Source organism: Bactrocera neohumeralis, chromosome 5 (assembly GCF_024586455.1).
Source record: "Bactrocera neohumeralis isolate Rockhampton chromosome 5, APGP_CSIRO_Bneo_wtdbg2-racon-allhic-juicebox.fasta_v2, whole genome shotgun sequence".
NCBI lineage: Eukaryota > Metazoa > Arthropoda > Insecta > Diptera > Tephritidae > Bactrocera > Bactrocera neohumeralis.
In genome coordinates, this window is record NC_065922.1 from 28,549,019 (window position 1) to 28,575,018 (window position 26,000).

The following is a 26,000-nucleotide window of genomic DNA, read 5'->3' on the forward strand; positions in this document are numbered from 1 at the left end:
CAACACACAAAAAAAACCAAAAATAATGCAAGTAACACATAAGAAAAAATAAAATAATAATCAAAGTACAACAAACAGAAGGCATATACTACAAGCTTACAAACCGTGGGCCATACAACTAAGTGTCACTAAGCTAGTGGCAGCGCAGAGCCACGAGCGGTGGCAAGGAGGTGCATATCAGAATGGCAAACAAGCTTTATATTTGCTATCATTGGAAAACTGAGCCAATGTCAGTGGCAGCAACGGACGCAAGGACTTATATTTTATATAGCGGCGGATATGTATAGTACAAGTGGATATGTAAATGCGTTTGTGTTGAAGCTTGTGATGTGATGGCAACGTTGACAGCGAGCAGCAGGCAACCGTAGAATATAAAATAGGTGGCAACAACAACGATTGAACGGCCAAACGAATCAGACATTCAACCAACCAAGCGCCCAACCAACCAAAAGACCAAAGAATGACACAAAAACAACAAAAGCAAAAACAACCAGTACAAGTATGGATACGTGAGTATGTGTGCGGTATACGTGTTGGGGAAGAAACGAAACGTTTGTACAAATACGAGTCGAAACGCTACAGTCACGTACCGGCCAAACAAACAATGATTTTCTAGCAAAGCTGTGCCATAACCAAACCAACAACAGAGATACGAGTACTAGTAGCTGCCAGTACGAGTGTAGAAGAATGTGCTGTGCTGTGTTCGAGTGCGACTTGGGAGCCATCAACAGTCAGCAGGCACGCAGGCCACTACTGCCACTTTGGCAAGTTATAGTCATTGTTGCACGTTCGTGCTGACTCGCTAGTAGAGGTTTTTATGCGATGACGACGACGACGAGCAGCTTAAGAGCTACTTTGAACTGTGGCCATTTTGATTGTGGGTGGAATAGGTGATGTAGTTTTATGGCATCGACTTTTTTGTTTTTTGGTTTTATATTTTCGTTTATTTTTTGTTTGTTTCTCTGCGCGGCAACAAAAACGGCAGGTCTGTGATATTTTATAGTAATAGTGATGGCTGGTGGTGAACGGTGAATGGCTGACAGTGAAGGCTACAGTCACAAACACATACTGAAATATATACATATTTATATACATTGATACATACAAAAGTATTGGTTATATTTTCGTATATATGTACTTGTATGTATATGTTGAAAAATATTATTATTGCTGTCGTTATTGGAAAATATACAAATTCATAGCGCAATTTGTAATCCCCAATCGGTGCACCAAAGGCTGCCTACAAATGCCAACAGAGGTGTTGGCTGCGCTCATCTTTATATTCTATGGCAGCAGTTGCACAAATATGAAGCTTTTTCAACTTCTGGTGAATTTTTTTTTCATCCGTTATACATTTTTTATTTGGCAAGCTTATCTACCTTCGATTGATGTTCATAAAAATATTCGCCGCCCTGCGCACACCCGCTCTATATCAATCGTAGTCGAATCGTCAAAGGAAATATATGCACTTACCCATATATAAATAACTTATCTGGTGCAGCTTTTCATTGTGCAAGCAATGGCAATCGATACAACTAATTCACATTCAGCCGTGAGCTTACAGCGTTGCCAGACAATTTCGTGGAGGAAGGCATGGGGGACAGTGGGGCTTCGGTGAAGATTAACTGAATTAAATCGTAAATAAGGAGTTTTTTGACAAATATTCACAAACACCAAGAAGAGGGTCGAAAATCAGTATATTAGGAATATAAGCTTTGGGCCAAGGTCTAGACTAATTTCATTCAATTTCTGCAGTTTTTCCACTTTAATTTTTTATAAAAAAACACCCTGCAGTCACCTGTTTGGAGCGGAGCCGCCTCCAAGCACTGACCGCCATTAACTGTGAAGCCATCAACACCTCCGTCGACTTGGAGTCAAACCACCACCCAGTACAGACGAATAGCTCGAGTTGCCGCGAGAAACGAGAGTGACTCTTGCGTAGCTTCGTTCTGGAGCAGATTAAACTCCTACCTATCCAGAATAGACCCTGACATATCAAACATATGTACAGCGTGCAATGAGTCCCCACATGACACTAGCCACCTCCTTGAATGCCTTGCTAACCCTACACATCTGACACCCTTCTCTCTTTGGTCCGACCCCGTCGAAACAGCACGTTCCCTGGCCTACCGTTTGATGACAACTTATCCAATCCTTACCATCCTAACTGGGATTAGATACGTGATTTCCTTTCCAAAACATCTAATTCAATCCGGTCGGGATACAGCCATTTTAAGATTTTTTATCAACGGTCACGCGCCTTAACCCACGTGGTCGAAAAAGCTAAAAGTCCGATTCTGAAATTTAGACAATAGCTCCCTACGAGAACGTACTGTCCAAAAAACAATATTTCTTCTACAAGTGGTGCGATGGGGCTATGATACCGCCTTCGTATTTCCTAATTTACCCAAAGCCCCTGGAGGTGATTACGAAACGGTTTTCCCTCTATAATTGAGGCTTCTTGATTTAAAAAAAACTGACAGAAATATGTATACAAAATCCATCCTTCAAAGACGCATTGGAGGTTTTTACCTTTTTAAGTCTAAGCAGGCCATATTAAGTTTGCCACGAAGTTTGTAGCACCCAGAAGGAAATGTGGGAGACCCTATAAAATATATGTATATAAGCATGATAAATGGCCGGTGCAGCCGAATTTAACTTTCTTTTTTGTTTAATAATAGAAACATTTCTTCTCACATGTCTTCCGCATTCATATCTTACTTTGAATGTAAGCCTTAATTATAAACCTAACTTTAATTAGTATGACTATTGCGTTTACATATTTAACAGGAGTAACAAAAATTCTACCCAAATTATGAATCCTAAGCACAAATGAAAAAACTAGAACTTTCCAGTTTTTACTCCACGCCTTCACAAGTTGAAATCACTGTAAAGCTCACCTAACCACCCACACAGTAACTTCCGAATCAACCAAGCGTATTTCCAAAACCAGTCAACCCAGTGGAAGCAACAGCGGCAAAACCAACCAAATGAACGATAAGGCACAACACGCTTACAGAGAAGCAGGGAGAACTGTGCAACAGTGGTGGCAAGGATGTGGAATACAAGGTGGCCTATTCCCAAGTGTATCGAATGGATGAAAAAGTATGAGGGGCGGGTGGTGAGGTTGGATTTAGTAATAGTAGTAGCGACATAACTAAAACACAAACCGAAACCAAAACCAACAGTAACACTAACAGTAAAAGCAACCTCAATACCTACGCCAACACATTGAGCATCGACTCATGCGGAATCGTAATCTGGCATTAGATTACTGATCCATGTCAAATCTTTGGCTTAGGTTTTATGTCCCTTTTGCAACAGAGCGCTTTTCAAGTGGGTGAGTGTGTGTGTGTTTGTGTATTCGTGTGTGCTTATTCGTCTGTTTTCAGTTGACGTTGATGTATGGTTGTTGTTGCTCAAGTAAAATATACAAACTTGCAATAATACACACATAAACACACGATAAGGATACACGCTCATAGCTGCGAGTGTTTTGATTGATAGCAGTCGAAGTTGGTCACATCTCACAATGACAAGTTAAAGTTGAACTTAAAGTTAAAGTTGCAAATTTTATCCGCAAAAATTGACTAGAAGAATTTTAGGGAATGACAAAGTGTGGGGAAAATGTATTTGTGAATTTATTGTCGAAATCAGGTGGCACAATCTGTAATATTGCAACATCGAGAATGATTTTCGCAAGACAAGTTGATTTAATGCAGAATTACTACTTACACAGCAAAAATAAAACCAAATGGAAAGCAATAAAGAGTAATGATATTTAGGGAGGAGGAGATTCGAATACAAAACGTAACATCGGTCAGTATACATATACATACAGTGTGCGACAAAACATATGCACGAACTCATGGATAATTCAATATTTGGTTAATAATAAAGCAAACTCATTTGGATTTAAATCATTTTAATTTATTTATAAAATTAATTATCTAAATTTATTCAACAAAACAAAAACAATCGAAATTATTAGTAAAAAATTAAAAAAATTCATTTTTTATGATAAATAAAACTTTTTGTATGCGACAAAACAAATGCACATCATCAGTTAATTTAATAAAAATATTTTAATTACTAATATTTTGTGGCGTAGCCCTTATTTTTTAAAACTTCTTCACATCTGCGTGACATGGACTCTATTAGGTTCAATAAAATATCTCCGGATATTCCATTCCATGCTATTTCCACTTGTCGAAAAAGTTCGTCTGTATTTCTGCAGTTATCGCGATTAACCTTACGATCTACAATATCCCATAGATTTTCTATGGGATTGAGATTTGGTGATTGCGCTGGCCACTTTAAAACGTTAATCTTGTTGTGCACAAACCATTCTTTCACACATTTAGATGTGTGTTTTGGATCGTTATCATGTTGATACCTCCTTTTAAGTGGCATTTCTTCCTCTGCGTGTGGCAACATTATATTTTCCAAGATATCTTTATACATGAAACGATCCATTATACCATTAATTTTCTGAAGTGGTCCTATCCCAAACCCCGAAAAGCAGCCCCAAACCAAAACGTTTCCTCCTCCGTGTTTTATCGTTCCTTTAGTATAGCGGGGATTAAGGCGTTCACCTTTAGGTCTGCGTACTAGTCTGAATCCATCAGAACTTCTTAGATTGAATTTCGATTCATCTGAAAAGAGAACGGTTCTCCATTGGGTTGTACTCCAGTTAAGGTGCTCCTTCGCGAATTCGATCCTAGCTCGCCTATTTTTAACAGAAATAAAAGGTTTTTTTGCACTTCGGTATGTTTTTAATCCACCTTCTACAGCTCGTCTTTGAATGGATCTTACGGAAAGATTTAGCTGGAGTTGGTTTCGTACAGATCTTGCCGATGTGAAAGGATCCTTTTTTATTAACCGGATTATTGAATTATCGTCCCGTTTACTTGTTTTCCGTGGCCGACCACCTTTATTTATGGGAGCTAACGAACCTGAAGAACGAAAACGGCTTATAATACGCGAAATAACACTGTGATTTATTCCAAATTTCTTTGCGATTGATGTGACTGATTCACCATTATTGTAATCACTTACAATTTTTTGTTTTAATTGCACCGAGTACTTATTGTTACCCATTTTTCGTGAAATAACGACGAGAAATGACCGATGTCGCAAATAAAGAAGCTACTACTAAAAACACGTGCAAACTTTTCAATAATTATTTATATGTTGTTCAGAAGATTGTTTTTGTTGTCTAACGGTACCAATTGTTGGTGGTATATAAAAATTTTCGAAGAATTTAAATACCAATTACTTCGTGCATTTGTTTTGTCGCGGCCAAACAACTACGCTGTTAAGTAACAAAAATTTTTTCCTGAATAATGTTTATTATTTTTTCGATTTATGTTTTGTATTAACATAAGAGGACTATTATTATTTTAAATTAATTACAATATTTTAAAATTTTATAAATTTTTCCGAGTTACTGAGCTTTATTATAGTAAGTACAAGTTCGTGCATATGTTTTGTCGCACACTGTATGTATATACAAGGAGCGTTCCAAAGTAAACACGACTTCAAAAAAACATAACAAATGTTTTTTTCGTCAAAATCAATTTACTTTATTCAAAATAGTCTCCTTCTGCTTCAATACAGCTTTTTGCACGGTCCAAAAGCATGTCGAACGAGTGTTTTAGCTCGTTGGTCGGTATACATAAAGCTTTTCCTTTCCTGGGCAAATGGATTTTTCCGAAAAGGAAGAAGTCGCACGGTGCCATATCAGGTGAATACGGGGAGTGGTTAACGGTTAAAATGTGATTTTTGGTCAAACAATCGGTCACAAGGGTCCTTCGAATGTTTGATTCTGAGCAATTTTTGGTCGTCAGTCAATTTGTGCGAAACAAACCGTGCACACACCTTTCGTAAACCCAAATGTTCGGTCAAAATGCGATAAATCGATGTCTTAGAGATGCTCAATTCCATTTCAGTGTGATTTCGGCTGATTTTGATGAATTCACGCACAGTTTCGATGGAATTTCCGGTGATCACGGATTTTGATTGATCATCATTTATGTCCTCACGACCACTTTGAAAACGTTGAAACCAATCGTGCACTCTGCTAGGGGATTGGCAATCATCGCCATAAACTTGTTTCTTCAATTGAAACGTTTCGGTAAAAGTTCTACCAATTTTAAAACAAAATTTAATGTTGGCTCTTTGTTCGAAGCTCATTTTCGCGCGGATAGCACAAACATACGGACACTTAAAACGCAATAACTTAACTTCCAATCGATGAAATGTCATGAAATTCTCACTGGACAATTGATAAGGATAGCAGATTCTAACGCACCAGTCGACATATAGATGGCGCCACCAGCAGGCGCTAGAAAAATCCTGTTTACTTTGGAACGCACCCACCGGTGGGTCTCGCTGTCCTCAACGTGTTAAGTTTCTCTGAAGAAAAAAGGGCGACAACATTTTCTAAGAATTTGGAAGAATATAATCTACTATGTGATCAAAAATGACCGGGACAGTTCCATTTAAACCGCGCATGCAAACCAAACCGATAAAAATATTTTCCTGGATTGGTAGAACCGTTTTTACGTGAAGTTTGAACTCCATATATCAATTAACAGTTATTGTTTTACGACGTGAAAAATTTGTCTGACGATTTTAAAATGGAAAAAACTTTAACAATGATTTTGTATCACGGCTACGGAATCGTTACAAATAATGCAGAAGTGTTTTAGAGCGTCTACGTGTGACAACGTAGCTGAGGACCGTACATGCATCAAACGCATCATTTTTGGTTACGATACGTGGGTTTTTGAATATGGAAAAAAAACTTTTTTAACTTGATGTAATTATGAAATATTAACAAATTAAAGTTTAGTGATTTGAAGTGTATACATCAGCGATGGATTACTTGCCGGTTATAATCAGGTAGTTGCATACGCCTTTAAATATTCAAAAGGATCCACGATCACAATCTTATATTTATCGATATTAAAACAAATATCACTCCAACACAATCTCTTCCTCGATTTTTCATATATTTTAGAAAATGCATATGGTACCTAAAGGCTGATTGGGTCAAATGAGCTATATACATATGTACCAGAAACAATATTAAATCATTTATAAGAAGTTTGGCTAAATGTACGATAAATGAAGGATTCGATAAAAAAAAGTTAGGAAAGCTTTTCTATAATATATAGAGGTAATATTAATATAATTTTTTTGTAATTCCTTAAATTTAGGATTATTTATCCATAAATGTCTAATAATTTAAGATAAATCATAGCATTCCCGTTAAGTTGCCGTTACATGATTATAATCTACAAATTTAACATCAAATCCATATTGTTGCATGTACAAGTACATACATACATACATATGTGCGTCAGTATGAGATATGCAGATGACAAATGTGGAAATGTCAACGCAACTTATCCGTCGGCAATTTGATAAGTTTAACCATAGCAGGTGTTAAATCATAACGGCATAGCAGCAACACATAAAACTAATATATTTATACCGTACACGGAGTTTCACAATGTTACTTCAAGTAAAAATTTTTGAGCATTAAAAATTCTGTAACAAAACTCAAGGCTATACAAAAAACATCGGAGTAAAGCGATCCTAAAACAAGAAAAAATACCCATGAAGGAACTGGCTGACGAGCTCAACCGCTCCGCAGCATCCACTAAAGTGGTAGGACCTGAACCCTTCAACGCGGTGGGTCCCCATACCATAAAGGAGCTGCTCCGCAAGGAAGAAGGACTAGACCTAAAGAGATATAGGCAACAGCTCCAAGGCATGCGCCATGCCAAGTTGCTAATGTGGCGTTATAACCTCAGCAGGTTTAAATACGTCATCAACCTCCCTAGGGACAAATTCAGGCATTCACGCACTCTACACCGAGTAGTGCAAGCTGAAGAAGCACATGGGCGCATCTTCTTGCACAAATTGCCAGTTCTGCAACAGGGAGCCTGAAACTCCAGAACACCTGCTAATTGACTACATATCAGTCTGCAAACGGAGGATAAAGGGCCTTGGATCCATGTTTCCAAATAGGGATCACATCTCCTCGCTAGCATCTAGCAATATATTGGACTATATCAATATGCTGGGGCTAGGTGAGTCTTTGTCATTTAAGAGAGGACACAATGGATCTAAGGTCGCGGTGCATTCATCGTCTATCTATCTAATCTACCTTCGGTTGCTCCAAATACTCTGCACTACTGCAATACTCTTTACAAATACAAAAGGTTCCTTACAAGTTCTTCATTTTGGTCGGTCAGTTTGTTTGGCATGGTATGTTAAAGTGACTTGATCTAAAAAATTTGTTCTTCCTTGGGCAACAGCCGAAGTAAAATTTGGTGAAGATATTTTATCAAATGCATAGCATATAGCATAGGTACAGTAGTCAGATATCAGCTGTTCCGGCGAATGAGTAGCTTCATGGAGATTGGACTGGTTCGCTTACACGCATTCAAACGCACTGAATCGACTCAGTCGGGTTCTCAAAAATATGTGAGACAAATTTTCTACTTTTACAACAACAAAGCATTAACCTGCAATACTCCCCAAACTAATCGAGCCATGTTTTTGTTGTTGTAACAGAAATAAACGCGCAACTGTTCCCATTCATAATTACATCCGTAAAAACTTTGCCCCAATGAAGATCACCATGAAGTTCAGCCACTAGACATAACCTTTATGTCTACAAAAAAACAAACATAACAAAAACAACACAACAAAAACAAAATGTATTTCTAGGAAGTGTGAACATCATTTTTCATAAATTTAACAGCAACAATAACAACACAAATGACAGCCCTGTCGTGCAATAACAACAAACTGCAATCGTCTCTATGGACTGACGGACGCATATGTTCACAAGGCATCAGTCCCGCGTCGTCCCCACAGCAGGCGGGCGTACAAACCGTTGCAAAAATTCAAGCAACACACAACACAGTAGAGAAGGGAAGACAGCAAAGCAATAGTCTCCTGAGGCTTTTTTGTAAGAGCCAACAAATAACAACAACTGCCAGCTTGCAAGCTTCCCCTTTTCGAAAAGGAATAGAACGAAAGCAGATCTGTATTTAAACCCAACAAGCAAACGTACATAACTGTGTTTTTGGCGGCGGTACAATAACAAACCAATTACAGTTAGATTGGCCGCATATTAAAAATCGAATGAGAAACGCATCTGTCGCGTAGGCCAACAAAGGTTGAATAGTTCATAGGAGAAGAAGCAAATGTGTGCATACTTTATGTAGACACTGTAGCAATAGCTGCCCTTGCATCATTGCAATTGTTTGTAGGCTTTGTGCTGGTGTTTTGCGGCTGTGACAATAGTAATTTTTTTCAGATGCCTTTTTTGCAATTTTTACTGAATGAGAAACCCGCAATGAACGGATGAATGAATGAATGGGGCGTAGAAACACTGGTAACGGGACAACGATAAAAAATTGACTGCCGAAATTAGCGGTAGATTTTTTTAATGAATGAAAAGGTGTTGCACTGAATTTGAATTGAAGACTTAAACAAGTTAAAATCGATCGATCGATGGATTAAGAAGTTATATCTACTTGAGAGTCGGTCTCGCGCTTTCTTTTATTTCTTAAGAGATTTTTTATTCAATAAATAAATAACACTTTCAGAATTTAATATACACAATTTGATAATCGGCGATTCATTTTAATTGGATTCTCTTGATCTCAGAGCCGACGTCTACGAAAAATAGTTTCTGCCCGCGAGCAAGATTTTTCTGCTTAAAGTTGTCCCAAATCGAAAAATATATATTATTACTCGTATTATAGAAGAGTACAGAGAATGATTGAAGCACTAGTCAATTGATTATTGACCAAATGGTGGCTTCTCAAAACAAAAAACTTGAAAAATATATCGAAGTAGATCTAGTAAAATTAGTAAAATGTTCAAGTCGATGAGTCCAGCCGATCCTGAAAAATTTACTTCACCGACAGATTTTCGATAAAAACACGTAGAAAGTTTTGGGCGTCGATTATCAACTTCAAGTTTTCGGAAAATATTCTCAAATATATGTATGGATATAAAATATAACCCCTTATGAAATAAATTCGACACAAAGTCGAGTTACAAAAAATGATATCAATGACTTCAAAGAAAACAATATTCTAAACATAAGCACGCAAAAACTGCAAATTTTTGCAAAATTTTTTCTCATTGTATATGTATGTATGTATAGTACATACATATATATGTATCGATATAAAATTTAGCCCTTTATGAAAAAAATTCGATACTGAAGAGCAAATTGCAAAAAAGGGTCTGTATCAATGACTTCAATATTTCGAAAACTCAAAGAACAACTAGATCTCAGCTTAAGGTTCCATCGGCTGAGGGCTCTTTTCTGTCGTCTAAGTGAGAAATATAGGCATCTACTAGTAAACCCACAGATCCCAGCTCATCCCAATGATGGAAACCGATGCGAAGTTCTCCCACAATGGTGTAGTTCGAAGAATTAGAGGTTTGTGAAAAATTACTTTGTTTTTGGATCTCAATGGTATGTTGAGAATAATTAGTATGTAGTAATATTTTTTAATGAGAAAAAACTACTGAGCTCATCTATTCAGTTATCAAATATTTAGAGTTAAAAAAAATTATACTTCCTTGGAAAGTTAAGTATAAAAAAATACCGTTCAATATAGACTTTATATGTGAATATGTAAAATAACTTCTGAGTCCCGCAATAAGGTATTTTAAAACCTGGTCCTGTCCTGGTGACAGAAAGCTCAATACTGGACAGGAATTTTCTAGATATTGCTCTTCTTCTCGATTGTCTTTTGCGAAGTTTACTAACCCTGGGCGGGCTTTGCTATTTTGCCCCTGTTTGCAAAACACGATGATTGTTAGTCAATCGACAAACAAAGCACCTCCAGAGTTAAAACCCATCAGTCATTTGAATATTGTCGAAATTGGGCGTCGAAAAGCCAATTTATTACCAGTACTTCCTCCGCTTTATTTTTTAATGCAGAATGCAGGCACCGAACAATTGCAGAACTTGAGATTCTACATACATTTGAACGAAATGACTTAACTTATATAACTACTCAAACCGTCATATTCCACATACTTTGCTGAAATTTTAGCATGTGATCTAATTTCACTCGAAGTGGTCCATTTAGACTACACGCGCAAACCGGATCGATGAAATTTTTTTCCAACAATCTAACGAATGGCGATCCGAATCTGAGGAAACCGAAAAAACCAAAATTCGCTGAAGTTAGTGGAGGCCAAAGCTTTTAACAGGTGTATGAAATAATAGTATATTAAGCACGCTTGTATTTAATTAAAATGAGCCTGCCTGCCTTGAAGGCGATAATAAAGTTTTTTTAATAAAGTACGTGAAAATATAGTTCTTTTTGTCAGTCCGGGTCAAATTTGGTCAGATTTAATCTCTCGAGTGTACTAATAACTTCTATTCGTTCACTCAATTCTCTAGTTAACTAAAGACTTATTAGTTCTGCCCGCTGAGAGAGGACTTTGTTAGTTTTTGGCTTCTTGATTGAACATATTTATTAATTAATAATGCATTCACCCAGAAATGCCATTTTAAATTTCCTTATTCCATTTTTTGATTTCTTCTAATTGAACCTGAATTACTTCAAAAAAGTTGAATAAAAAAAATTATAGTAGAAATTTCCAAAAGTTCCCACTGTAGTGCAGCCAGCCCTAGCAGTCACCTCGTAAACGCAGCAGGGACTCGGGGGTGTATACCCGCTGTGCGCCGTGTGTGACAAACGAGTGAACAATAGAATGTATCGAAGTTGTCACAAAACACAGAGTTAAGAAAGGCGGTGACATGAGGGGGGTTCTGGGAGGGCTGACCTGCACACAAAATATGATTATGAAATGATTACTGCAATAATAATTAGATATTGCCTCGTGTATGGTAACTATATTATTGCTGGTGTTTTGTTGTTATTCACTTCGTTACAAATACAAATACACGCATTTCATATTTGTTCGCAGATGTTTTGTCGCGAGTCGGTACTCATGCGTGTGTGTGCGTGCGCCAAAGGGGCGACAATATTTCTTATGGCCTGTTGACACCGTTATACTTAAAACGCCATGAAGATAGTTAATTATGAAAAAATACCGCAAGCAAGCAACAGCAAAGGACCAATAAAGGTGCGAAAGCGCAAATACAGCAACAAACACAATTCATATGCACAAACACACAAATATTAGCATAAACTTGCTTTTAGCAGTATTTACCCTTCAAGCTCATTAGCTTTTGTGGCATATTTTGTGGCTAAATAAGTTGGCAGCTTTTGTTGCTTTTTTCTCAACACATTCGCCAGCTTCGAACTTCGGGGAGGAGTTGTTGTTGAAAATTCTCTTAGGGTAAAGTTAAAGTGTGCATTATTAATACGCAACCGCCAGTGCCATCATTGAGCTTGGCTTATATAATAACTTTCTTAGTTTCTTTAATAGCTCGTGTTTGACACCATTACGTGGAGTTGCCTAATTTGGGGTTAACGAAGACACATAAAGTGGCAGCTATACTTTGTTTGCGGGCAATCGTAGCATATACCTAATAATTAGGTTTAGTAGGCGGGGAAGGGGCGTAGAGTAACCTAAACCGACATAAAAAGCTCACGCGTAAAATGGGAGCGCTTTAAGGAAGGAGTGGTTGTTGCTGATATTTTCTTCAAGATCATAAATTTGGTTATCACGTAAAATATTTAAGCAGGTATTTTTATACTGTTATGTAGATGAATTCGTTGTAGATGACTAAACGCTTTAGAAATAGTTGTAAGCAAACTTTTCAGCAGCGCAATGAAAGCCGGAAAATGACCGGAGGCGGATTAATTCTGTGTAGAGACGATGAGCATTTTATTCAGGTAAATGTGCAATTAAATACATTATTTTTATAAGGTTGGCAAATACTTTCCATTTGGATAGTAATATTACTACGACCATGAATTATAGAGGCAGATTAAATATATGGATAGTCGAAAAAGTCTTTTCGTATTTTGTCAACAAATCTCGTTACAGTCGTATATCTTCAGCGCTTCCGTTCTGGAAATTTCGATTTACACTGATGGAATAATGTCTCTAGCCGAAAAATGGCAAAAAATGGTCGGCCAAAATGGTACATATTTGTTTATATATTTACTTATTAGGATTAATATAAAGGAAAATAAGTTGAAGTTTGATTAGAAATACGAAAAGACTTTTTCGACTAAATTTTGTTCAGCCATGAAGCTCTCTTTTGATTGAATCGATCGTTAATAAACAAAATTGTCGCATTTGGAGTGATGATAATTCATCAGCCATTGTTGGGACGCCGTTACATCCTCAAAAAGTCACTTTTTGTTTTGCTCTTGGTCTTGGCAGAGAGAATTATTGGTCCTAAAATGAAGCCGGTCATAATGTTACAGTGAATGAGGGTGTTCCCCCATTATAAAGCCATGATTAATGACTTTGTTGTTGTTGATATAGACACCCTTTGGTTCCAAGAAAACGGCGCTACGTGCCATACAGCTAACAAAGCAATCAATTCACTGAAAGAAACTTTTGATTTGCGCATTATCCCGTGTCGTGGGCTTGTAGCCTGCCCTCTAAAGTCGTGCGATTCAACACCACTGGATTATCTTTTATGTGATGTTAGAAGAAATATTCGGCGTGTTATCGCCGATTTTAGCCTCTCGACTAGAATTTATTCAAACCACCTGCAAAAACTGTAGTAAATCAAGCATAAGCGAATTATGACATTTTAGCCACTTCAAATTTAACCCGGACTGCCACGAGAATTCATTTTTTAATAATTGGCTCAGCTCAATAAATGGAATTCATCCAAGTACTTGGCCTTTGTGATAAAGGGGAAGGCACAATAGACGTTTGGACGCGGCGTAAGCCTAAATTAAATTCTGTTATTTTCTACAACCCCAGATATGTACTTTTTCAATACTGTGCTGCTATGGAACAATTGAAACTAAAACTGAAAAAATTTATTTTTCGAAGCACAGAAGGCGATCTCAGGAAGAAATATTAGTATTAAAACCGGGACATAACAGGTGATGCAAGTAGAAGCACTTTTATCAGTAGTTTTTTTTTTGCCAGATCACGCGGGAGTCGTGTCAAGCTGTGATGGTATTTAAAACCAAGAAGATCCGTCGTTTTCTAGCCAAATTTTGTTCAGCGTTGATGCCAATTTCTGGCTCAATGGGTTAAAAACAAGTTAAGTTGCCGCATTTGGGAGGAAGAAGAAGCTGCCATTTCTTTCAGAAAAAACAACGGTTTGGTGTGGTTTGTAGGCCGGTGGAATCATCGGTACATAACTCTACAAAAATGGTGCCGGTGAGAACGTTACCGTCAATTGCGACCGTTATTTGATGCCTGAAATTGAAGCTCGTGATCTCGGCGACATTTGGTTTCAACAAGACGGACGGCGTCACTTCCCACAAATCGCATCAACCAATGGATTAATTGAGAGAACACTTCGATGAGCAGATAATTTCACGTTTTGGGCCGGTCGGTTGGCCACCAAGATCGAGTGATATCACACCGATAGATTTTTTCCTGTGAGGATATGTAAAGTTTAAAGTCTAGACGGATAATCCCGCTTCACCGGCCCTGAGCAAAACAACACGCGTTCATTCGCCAGTTACCAGTGGAAATGCTGAAATAAGTCATCGAAATTGGATTGCAGCGTCAAAATGGATCACCCTTTATTTGAAAAGCTGATACTTCTGTGTTTAGGGTTTGAGGAGATTGATGATTCCATAAATCAATCTCATCAAATACAAACAAGATCACGACAAGACTTTTTCAAATACATTAAGATTATCCTCACTGGGACTATTAATTGGAGGGTGATGAAGAGGTTTGACACATTTTTTCAAGACTTAACTTATTTTCCATCCCTGCTCCATTAATATTTATTACTCGTGGTAATAAAAATATGAAAACTGAATCAAAGTACTCTTTAAGAAATTCTGCTGTATTACGAGAAATTCGAAACTTAACTCTTTACGACCTTAAAACTCAACACTCATAACCATACACTTTTTTCTTGACAATAACCGAAACGACCTTGCCTTCTGCTTACATATTCGCTTCATATCCATGCAGATGTTTTAACATACGACCAAGTGAGGCAACAAATTGCTAAGCAATAACAATTTATTACAACATTGTGCACAACCTGTCACTTTTATTTACAAATGCACCAGCACATAAGTATGTTTGTATGTATAGAGGGAATATCAGTTAGGTAACCCTTCAAGTTTTTTATGAAAGAACTTGAACTTTGAATCAAATAAAAATTATGAACCATGAAAACCAAAATGAGGAAAAATGTGTAGCTGCATGTAATATAGGGGAAAACAAGCAAGAAAAACTTGAAAACGAAAACCCCCTCCAAAAAAAAAACAAAAAAAAACAGTATAAAATAAAGGCAGAATGTAATGGTTTGGTAATGGCACCAGCGATGGTCATAAAATATATACACAAGTACACCATTGGGTCACATCTGATACAGATTTGCGACCGACGAAGTACAAACACGAAAACTGACAGGCTCGCAAGGACGAAGGGACAATTTGGTAGCACTGGGCGGATATATGTAGCAACAATTCAAAGGATTGACAGGCAACCTGACAGGCAGACGCACGATGCTATGCATCAGACCAACCTTATATTTATTTATATTTCACTCACATGCATACGAGGATGTCGGCAAAATCGTACGAGATGCGCTTGCCAAATTCGTAATCGCAGCTCATCGTTGCCAAATGATAAATTGTGCATTTGAGAGTTTTAAGGTTAATTTAGGGGTTGTCAGCCACCACATAACCGGCTATCAACAACAACAAGAACTACTATAACAACTGCTGTAAAACACTTGAAGAGTTAACTTGTATAAATACAGGAGTACCAATTTAACTACATATGCCACACGCACGTAATTGGAGTAGAGACAGGGTGGTTCTGTAATGAGTTTTATTAAAAACAAAAAATAAAAAAACAAGAAAAAGCATTAAATTCGGTTAGACTGAAACTATAAAACAATTCAAAAAATGGCTTACTATATAAAAACTTGATTCTAATCGGTCAGTTTGGATGAAAGCTATATGCTAAAGTGGTCCGATATGTTTGGAGATTGTAGGCTTGAATGAAAAAAACAAAAATCCCTACCAAATTTTGTGAATATATATTTTCAAATAAAAGAGTGTTCTAAAAAAGAACAAAATTTTGATCGTTCAGTTGGTATGGCTATATGCTATAGAGGTCCAATCTGAATAATTTGTTTACAGAGTGTAGATTTCTTTGGAGCAATAGTCTGTGACAAATTTCGTGAAGATAAATAGAATAAAGGAGATTTTTCTCAAAAGAACATGATTTTGATAAAGGCAGCTAAATGCTTGACGAGAAAAGCACGAATGAAAAATTTCAGACCGATATCTTAAAAACTGAGAGACTAGTTTGCGTATATGCAGACAGACGAACGTGGCTAAATCGACTTGCTCTTACTCTGATCATTATCATTATATATGTATGTATTTTAAAGATTATGGAACCATTTAAGTACTGCGTATGAAATGATTTAATTATTGTTAACCAGTTTAAAAGCCAGGTACAGCTGTCCTTAGTTTTTTTTGCTGAATGACTTAACATAAGTTGACAAATAGGGAATCCAACATTTCCACGTTAATTGACAAATATTATACTAACTTATAGAGGTTTTATTGTCTGGGAGATTAACCTTAATGCTGTTATGTCTGAATTTGGTATCCCGAAAAACTAATACGGCTATATAAACTGACGTTGAGATACCAAACAAGGTTTCAGACAAGGCGACTCTCTTTCGTGCTACTTCTTCAATCTAGTCTTGGAGAAAATAATTCGAGCCGCAGAGCAAAATAGAGAAGGTACCATCTTCTATAAGAATGTACAGTTACTGGCATACGCCGAAGATATTGATATCATTGGCCTCAACAAACGCGCCGTTAATTCTGCTTTCTACAGTATAGATAAGGAAGCGAAGCAACTGGGTCTGGTAGAGAACGAAGGCAGCACGAATTATTTCCTGTCATCAAACAAACAGTCATCGCACTCGCGACTTGGCTCCTACTTCACTGGTGACGGTCATAACTTCGAAGTCGTAGATAATTTCGTATATCTTGGAACCAGTATTAACGCCAAACAACAATGTCAGTTTCGAAATCCAACGCAGAAGAATTCTTGCGGACGGGCTACTTCGGACTATAGTGCATGAACCACCCTATATTTACATACATATATGTATAAATAAGCTGCATGAGGGGGTTGTACAATATAAACGGTAGCGCACATGAAAAATGTTCTTGATAACACACAAATGAAATGCAGTGGAACCCTTTTTTTGACTTGAAGCTCTCTGTTGTGGCAGTGCCAACCCTAAAGAATATGTCCTTGCTTGTTGGCAATTTATTGTGCACACGTATGACATATTCACCGTTTGGTGACGTTTCCTTCACGCGCCCAAAAGCATTTATTGTCGCAGTCAAAACGTGTTGTTAAACAACAATTTGAATGCAGATTGTCAGTTTAAGTGGTACCTCATTGAGGTACCATCAGCGAACAAGCATAGAAAATACAAAAAAAAATAACCGTGGAAATGTAAATGAATGTAAGCTTGAAGGGACCTCCGCAGTTAAGGTAGTGTGAATTTTCAAACCGTTCCAATTTGCATTACAAAGCCAATATTTTGTGACATGTTTTGACACGCTACATAAGAGAAAAGCGGTTTATTTACTTAGAAATTCGGTAAGGGGAATATAGGAATAACTTGCGTATTTTATAATTAGGAGTTTGGAGAAAAATATATATAGAGATAGAAATATAATGTCCAGTCTTATAACCATCTTAAAAAACTGGTGTAAGATTATACAACGTTTGATTTAGCATTATCTTAAAAAAAATTCCCGGTTATGATCATAAAATATCTTCCTTTTTCTCTTTTCATCAAAGTGGCTCATAGAACGTTCAAAAAAAAAAATGTACGATGGAACTGTGATTTAATTTTCCATACAAACGGTTAAGATGGCCTTTTGTACCTCCAGACTTTTTTACGGCTCATCGGAGCGCCGTTCGCAAGATTGTTGAACATTTTCGACATTATTATTTAAAAATCCACGTCTCGCGACCAGTAATGATGCATTTGATGAATTAGTATGGGGTCCTCAGATACGTTACAAAGCCTATCCTTTGCGACCTCTACTCGACTTCGTCCTTGCCAAAAAGACTCTAGTCTTAACACTAACCAAAATATGTTGGGCCGATTCATACGAGTTTTTGAGATCGTCTGCTGTTTCTCTGATGTCAATTCGACACTTTTCAAGCACTGCTTCTTTAACTTTTTCGATGTTATCGTCAGCGGAGATGCAGGCACGACTCATAAGAGGCAAGTTTTCGATGACTTCACGGGCTTCACTAAATGCTTTGAGCCACTCAAGTACTTGTGTTCGCGATACAGTAGACTCCACAAAAAAATTCTACAGTATGTTTAACAGGTTGCAGTTTTATTTAGAACTCGTAAGCCGTAACTACTGTGTAGCCGCACGTTGAATCCAAAACTCAACAGCATCAACCACAAAAAATTTCATCTATAAATCTCATATGTCGTACTTGATCCACGTAGCGCACGAGTGCAGTAGTTTAACCGATTTACCCTCTCTTTTTTTAATTGCTAGTTGTTTCGCATGATTTAAAGTTTCAGTTTACCGCTAACAATTGTTCTAGGTGGCACCACCAACTTAACATCGACTTAATCAACCCCGATTATGGACACGGTACACGGTACACGATCAAACGGCGACGAGCCACAACCGTAACAAGTCCGATTAGGGTTGTTATTATTATCGTGTTGTTATTATTATGATAGCTTGTTTTTTAAGGCGTAAGCGAATATGTTTGTGGTTATATGTGTGTACGGGTGGCTGTGTGTTGAAGCGTTCATTTTGATATGCTTTGGCGGAAATGTCAACACAACAATCTATTTTATGCATATTTTCTAGCGAAATGGTGTCATATGCTTTTATCACTTTTATACGATTACACGCGCACACACACACATTGCCACACCACACCTGTGGGTAAAGGGAATTGTCACGCGAAACGTGATTGCCACATGCTAAGCAGTGTGAGAATTGTGGAGATTGGCGAGTTGATTGCGGTCTGTTATGGGGTATTGAATTGCAAACTGATGCAATGGGTTTGCGGAATACGAGATGGAGATGCAAAGCTGTGTGTGCATGTGTGTGATTTTAAGTACCAACGTACGTGTGTTTTCATTATTGTAATTCGAGAGTCAATTCCAATTGTCGCGCGTAATGAACTTTGGAACATGAAAAATCGCAAAAAAAAATATTTGTATTCGTATATGCTTACAAGGGTACACAGAAAGATCAAGTGTGGATAAAATATTAGTTTTGCTTCAAATGAGAAATAAAAGTAATAATCTGATAGTCAAAAAAATATGAAGAGACCTTTAATGAGAACGTTCTGCGGTTCAGTTGTCCAGGATAGCATTCGATTTATGAAAATTAGAGGTGCAGAAAACATGCTGCTCCGATAAATAACCGTAAAAGCTTCCTGGAAGATGAAGAGAGATGACCACTAATACATAAAAGAATAACACTATCACCTTGTAGCTACTATTAGAGTGTTGGAATGATACCACATGATCAAAACTTGTAACTGGAGAACAGTAACCAAGAGCTGATTGAACTGCACTTTAGAAAACTATAACAGAAAAAACCAAAATGGCCCTCAGAATAGGCAAAACAGGATTCACATTTTTTTATCTACATACCTAAATAATATAAAAAATATCTAAATTAATCAAGTGAGGAAAGTTCTCTGAGTGCCGTTCACTTGGCAGTGGCCGGAAACGATTCTTTTACATATGGCTCAAACAGCTCACGACTTCCGATTATTATTCCAATTATTCTCTGGGTAGCCAAAGAACATACGTTTGAAGGCGAACCATCCCTCCCCAGAGTTGTGCGCTGGGTTTGGGACCCGCCACGTATAAAAAGAAACAACAGCCTCAAACGAGAGACACCCTTTTCTATCGAGCGTACTGTGTGAAAGATTAAAGCCCACCGTCAACAAACTGATTGGACCTTATTAGTGTGGCTTTAAGCCTGGAAAATCAACAACTGACTAGATATTAAACATGCGCAAAAAAAAGCCAAATCTTGAAAAAGACCCGAGCTGGAGAAAATAGCTCGAACTACAGAGTTTAAACGAGAAGGTACAATCTTCTATAATAGTGTACAGATGCTGCCGCACGCGGCTGACATTGATATCATTGGTCTCAATATCCGCGCCGTTAGTTCTGTTTTCTCCAGACTGGAAAAGGAAGGGAAGCAAATGGGTCTGGTAGTGCCCGAGGACAAGACGAAATATCTTCTGTCATCAAGCTGTCATAAATTTGAAGTCGTAGATAATTTCGTCTATCTTGGAACTTGTATTAACACCAACAAAAATATCAGCCTCGAAATCCAACAGAGAATATCTCTTGCCAACAGGGCTACTTCGGACTAAGTAGGCAATTGAGAAGTAAAATCCTCTCGCGACGAACAAAAACCAAACTCTATAAGACACACATTATTCCCGTCCTGCTATATGTTGCATAGACATGGACGATGACAACATCTGATGAACCGACGTAACGAGTTATCGAGAGGGAAGGTTCTGCGGAAGATGTATGGTCCTTTGCGCATTTGCAACGGCAAATACTGCAGTCGATGGAACGATGAGTTCTATAACGACATTGATATAGGTCAGCGAATTAAGAGACAGCGGCTATGCTGGCTAGGTCATGTCATCTCAATGGATGAAAACACTCCAGCTCTGAAAGTATTCAACGCAGTACCCGCCGAAGGAAACAGAGAAACGATAAGACCTCCACTTCGTTCGAAAACCATGTGGAGAAGAACCTAGCTACACTTGGAATCTCCAATTGACGCCAAGCAGCGAAAAGGATCACAAACACACGCAGTACAACGCATTCAGTGAAGGTCGTAAATTGATCGCAAACTTTCATCATGCAGTCATGAGTAGTCCATCCACATCTGTTAATGACGATAACAACGAAAAAGTTAAAGAAACCGTGCTTGAAAGTCGTCATGTTAGCATCGAAAAGATAGCAAAGGACATCAATAACTCTTTTGAATCGACTAAACACAGCTTGGTTAATGGTTTTAGATATGAAGCGTGACAATGCCAACCTCCAGCCAAGAAACCTGAATTTTTTGCACAAACAACGTCGAGTATGGGTCGCTTATTTTAAAGGTCCGTGTCAAATTTGATCAATTGGTAAAAACTCAAAGAATCTGATATGATGAATAGTATAATATACATACATATGGGTCTACATATAAATTAACTTCCCAATATAATAAGACTCATCAGCTGTGCCGAATCGGCTTAAAATTAGAAGGAAGGAAGAAATTTTAATCAAATTTAGCAACAAATTCGGAAAACCGAGAATAAAACACTGTAAATTACAGATGAGACAGATCGCAAATATTCGTCACTTTTTTAGATACAAACACGTCATACAATAGAGGAAACTTGAAACTTGCTACTAGCTGAATATACAGTACCAATTATCAAGATATCCTGATTATCAAGTATATAGTGACATTCTGCATTTGTTGTTCTATTTGGCTCGTTTTCGCATTTATAGATTTTAGTGTTTTTCATAATTTTTTTTTTGGAATGATTTTGCCAACCAAATTTCGCTGTTCAACGAAATACACGGCGATGTAATCAACGTTTGTGTGGAAAGCAAATTTATTAGTTGCTTTTATTTCGCACTTTTGTTGCTGATTAGCCGCGTAATCACATAATTTCTATGCATGCGAATTAGGCGCAAACAACACGAATGCCACACCCACTCACACGCCGCTGACACTTGCAGTTTTTCTTCATGCATACACATTGCTGTCAGTTCGCGCACGGAAAACTATGATTTAGTAGGTAAGTAATATGTGTGTGTGTGCGTAGGCTAATAAATGTTTGAAAAAGAGTTGGGCGGAAGTATACGCCCACTTCCGTTTTGTGTCGAGCCAGTGAGCGTGTGCGTGCACGTTGCACGAAGCTGCAACGCAATGGCATTTTCGTTTCACGCACAGCTCAAATGACAGTAAAGACAGGCAAGGCATGCTTGCAACCTCTAAAAGGTGGAACTCGTACGCAAAACATGCTGGCAAAAGGTAATGCAATGTCAACGCTTTTCCTGTTTTTCCCGCTTGTCATTGCTTGGCAGTGAGGCGGGTGATCGCTTAGCCTGTGTAAGCACGTAGCAACCGCGCTGCACTGTAGCATGTTGCACGTGTTGCATGCTGGCAAGCCATGAGTCACGTGCTGGACACGTGTCAAACGATAAGAGTGGTGCAACATCGTCGCTGTGCACTGTGCGCCAAAGCGGTGGCATGTGAAACAGTACTCCAACATGCTATAGAGATTAGCGACATGTCATCTGCATCAATGCCTTGACATGAAGAGGCGGCCTGCTATGACGATGCGGAAATAGCAAGCTTGCTGGCGACACCCGTTCACCGCATTTGTTATCAAAATTTCGCAATCACAGACAAGCACTCGCTGCTCTGAAACACTCCCTGTGGACGCGCAATCTACGTTTGCCTCACAATTTGGGCAAAGCACTTTCACTGCAATAACAACTTAATTCATTGTAACTGTAAACCCACAACAAGAGCGTAGCTAGAACAATCACCAGCCTAAAGGCGACTGCCACGCGTCACTCACTTGCAGTTATGTTGCGGACAACGGCAAAGTGCCCTCGCACCTTCAGTTCATCACTCAATCAGTTGCCCTGATTTATGCTTTTGTTAAATAATAAGCGGCGCACTCGGCACTCAATTACATAAATATTGATTACAGACGTTCTTCTTCTGTTATCCAATTCTCTACTCTCCTATTTGCTTTGAAAGCCAATAATTATGGCATTAGGTACGTAGACACATGAATTGGAAACATTATATTTACTTGAGGTAGAGCGATCATAAGCGGGTTAAAGAAACATGAAATCAAGAATTAATATAGAGAGACAGTTTAATGATAGCTTATGAATCATACTCAAAGTCTGTTCTTGAAATAGTAAGTATATGTATAAATTAGAACATGATATTTGGACCCCCGCTGCATTTGGCTTTAAGAGGCACATCTGACGCCCTCAAATAGGCGATTTTTGGGAATAAAATTTTAAGAATACATATTTTAAGAATGCACAGTAAACTTTTTTTCGACGGCGGTAAAAAGAAAGGTCTTGGACAAAACTAAAGCACCCCCTACTGTGTTTTTTAATGTCTAAATTTTTGAAAAATATAACAGGACTAGTTGGACAATTATTATAGGTTACAATAATGTATATATATTAATTTATAAAAAATAAAACATTAGTTATATATTCTTTAAGGATACAAAATTTTATACGAAAAACTTTTCAAAAGTATAAATCTGAGTGGACAAAACCAAAGCACCCCCTAATATTTGTTAGGCAAAATTGTACCACGCTATTGTAAAAGTACGTTATTCGTTGAAGACGTTAACAATAAACCGTTACAAGTATTATTGAGACATTTTGTCAAGAGATTTTTGACGTCGTCACTGTTCAGTTGAGATTTAGAGTTTAAGAGTCAAAATTGGCGGAAAATACTTATTCAGCCGACTTTACAAGTAAAAAAATAAGTGATTGGCAAAAAGGTTTATTTCAACATAGAATTAGTTAAAAAAAATCAATGGTGATCCCGATTAATAAATAAATTTCAGCAAACTAGCAATGTACTTTCTCGGCACAGCTGAGGAAGACAGCAAAAAACTATATAAAGAAACGATTCATTGATCAAAAAGGTTACCCAAATTGATCCCGCAGTCTTTTCCAATCTAATACAGAAACACTTTTGTTTACTAATTAATGCACGAACAATTAGAAGACGAGCTTTTGAGGGCGGGTAGTTCTTTTGGCGTCCCGCTACAAAGTCCTTTACTTCAGCAAAAAATTGAAAGGCCAAACTCATATTTGCGACAGCTCATCTCGATTGGAGCATTCAGAAATTTAATACCATTTTATTCTCAGACGAATCGAAATACAATATTAAAAAATCGAATGGCATAAGATGTCTGAGAAGGCCGAAAGGACAAGGACTCAAACCTAAGTATTATATTGCGACCATTAAATATAGCGGTGGTAATGTTATGGTCTGAATCTTTTTCTCTGGGCACGGGCATATAATAAATGGAATAAGGGACCGGTTTGTTTACACCGACATTTAAAAAAACGGGACGCTACCTTATGCTGAAAAGGATATGCCACTGTAATGGTGGTTCCAGCAGGACAATGATCCTAAGCATAACTCTAGGCAGTAAAACGAAGGATCAACCTTTCGAACCTGAAAAAATTGCTTGGAATGGCGTACCACATGATATATAGTAAATGATTTAATTTCTTATATGCCTAAAATATGCGTTTTAGATACCCAAAACAAAGGATTTGCTACTATTTTTTAATTTTCAGGTATTATTTTCAAACCGATGAAAGGGGTGCTTTAGTTTTATCCAGTTAATGGCACAATTCCGATTTCTTTGGCGCCGCGATTTGAAGGTACCGTTGGAAAGAGGAAGTCCTCCTGATTAAAAAATATGGTTATAGGTACCGCAAACGCTTAGTTTAGGAGATATTCGACCTTAAAGTTCAAAAATTCCCAAAATTCGAGCATTTCAACAAGCTATTTTACCGCATTAAACACACTTTACTCACATTTTTCACTTCAAATTAATTAATTTAAACTATAAACTTTTAAATAAATCCACATTTTACACTTTTAACAGTTTTTTTACCGAAGAAATCTTTATTTTAAAAATAACATTTTACACTCGTAGTGAACATCATGTGTGTGCTAAAATTACGACGAAATGGAGCGCTGCCATGTGATAATAAGGAAATTCGCTGAAATGCCTTTTTTCCCAAAAATTCCTCTATCCATTCATATGGATATGTTCTTTATTTAATTTAATAAACAAATATGTAATATTATATACTAATATTATATAATAATATTATATAATAATATTTAACCATTTTGTAATGAAAACTCAAACTTTGTTTGAATATTAGTGCAAGATAACCAAAAAATATAACCACTTTATAACGAAACTCAATATACTTTTTTTTTTAACGCAGAAAGGAGTACTATGCGAAAGTACTTCAGTGACCCCGGGTATTCGCTCGACCAGGGTTATTTTTTTAAAGCGGCGGCCGAAGGCCGCCAACGCAGAAAGGAGTATTACGCGAAAGTACTTCAGTCACCCCGGGTATTCGCTCGACCAGGGTTATTTTTTTAAAGCGCGGCCGAAGGCCGCCAACGCAGAAAGGAGTACTACGCGAAAGTACTTCAGTCACCCCGGGTATTCGCTCGACCAGGGTTATTTTTTTAAAGCGCGGCCGAAGGCCGCCAACGCAGAAAGGAGTATTACGCGAAAGTACTTCAGTCACCCCGGGTATTCGCTCGACCAGGGTTATTTTTTTAAAGCGCGGCCGAAGGCCGCCAACGCAGAAAGGAGTACTACGCGAAAGTACTTCAGTCACCCCGGGTATTCGCTCGACCAGGGTTATTTTTTTAAAGCGCGGCCGAAGGCCGCCAACGCAGAAAGGAGTACTACGCGAAAGTACTTCAGTCACCCCGATATGATATAAATTTTACAATATTATTATAGATTTTTACTTATTTATTTTTATTAAACATAAATCGCATATTATACATATACATACATATGTATAGTATATATGTATACATATGTATACATATATGCATATGTATATAAACAAAGAAAAATCGTTAAGAATCCTACAAATTTGGTGTTTGAGATGTGGCAACGCTCGTTTTCCTCATAATTGTAAACAATCTAGCCTTTGCAACGATGAGTGTTCTAAGTGATTTTTTTTTAAATTAATAAATATAGGTAAA

General features: G+C 37.6%; 1 protein-coding gene and 1 long non-coding RNA gene across 2 annotated transcripts in view; one reads left to right on the plus strand and one right to left on the minus strand.

Moving 5' to 3' along the window:
- The window catches only part of LOC126759790 (uncharacterized protein DDB_G0284459), a 504,946-nt gene that overhangs the window by 476,498 nt on the left and 2,448 nt on the right, over positions 1-26,000 (minus strand). The window lies entirely within an intron of this gene.
- Positions 24,599-25,194, plus strand: LOC126759796 (uncharacterized). Its single transcript, XR_007667078.1, has 2 exons — positions 24,599-24,637; positions 24,916-25,194. It is a non-coding gene; the product is annotated as an uncharacterized LOC126759796 (long non-coding RNA).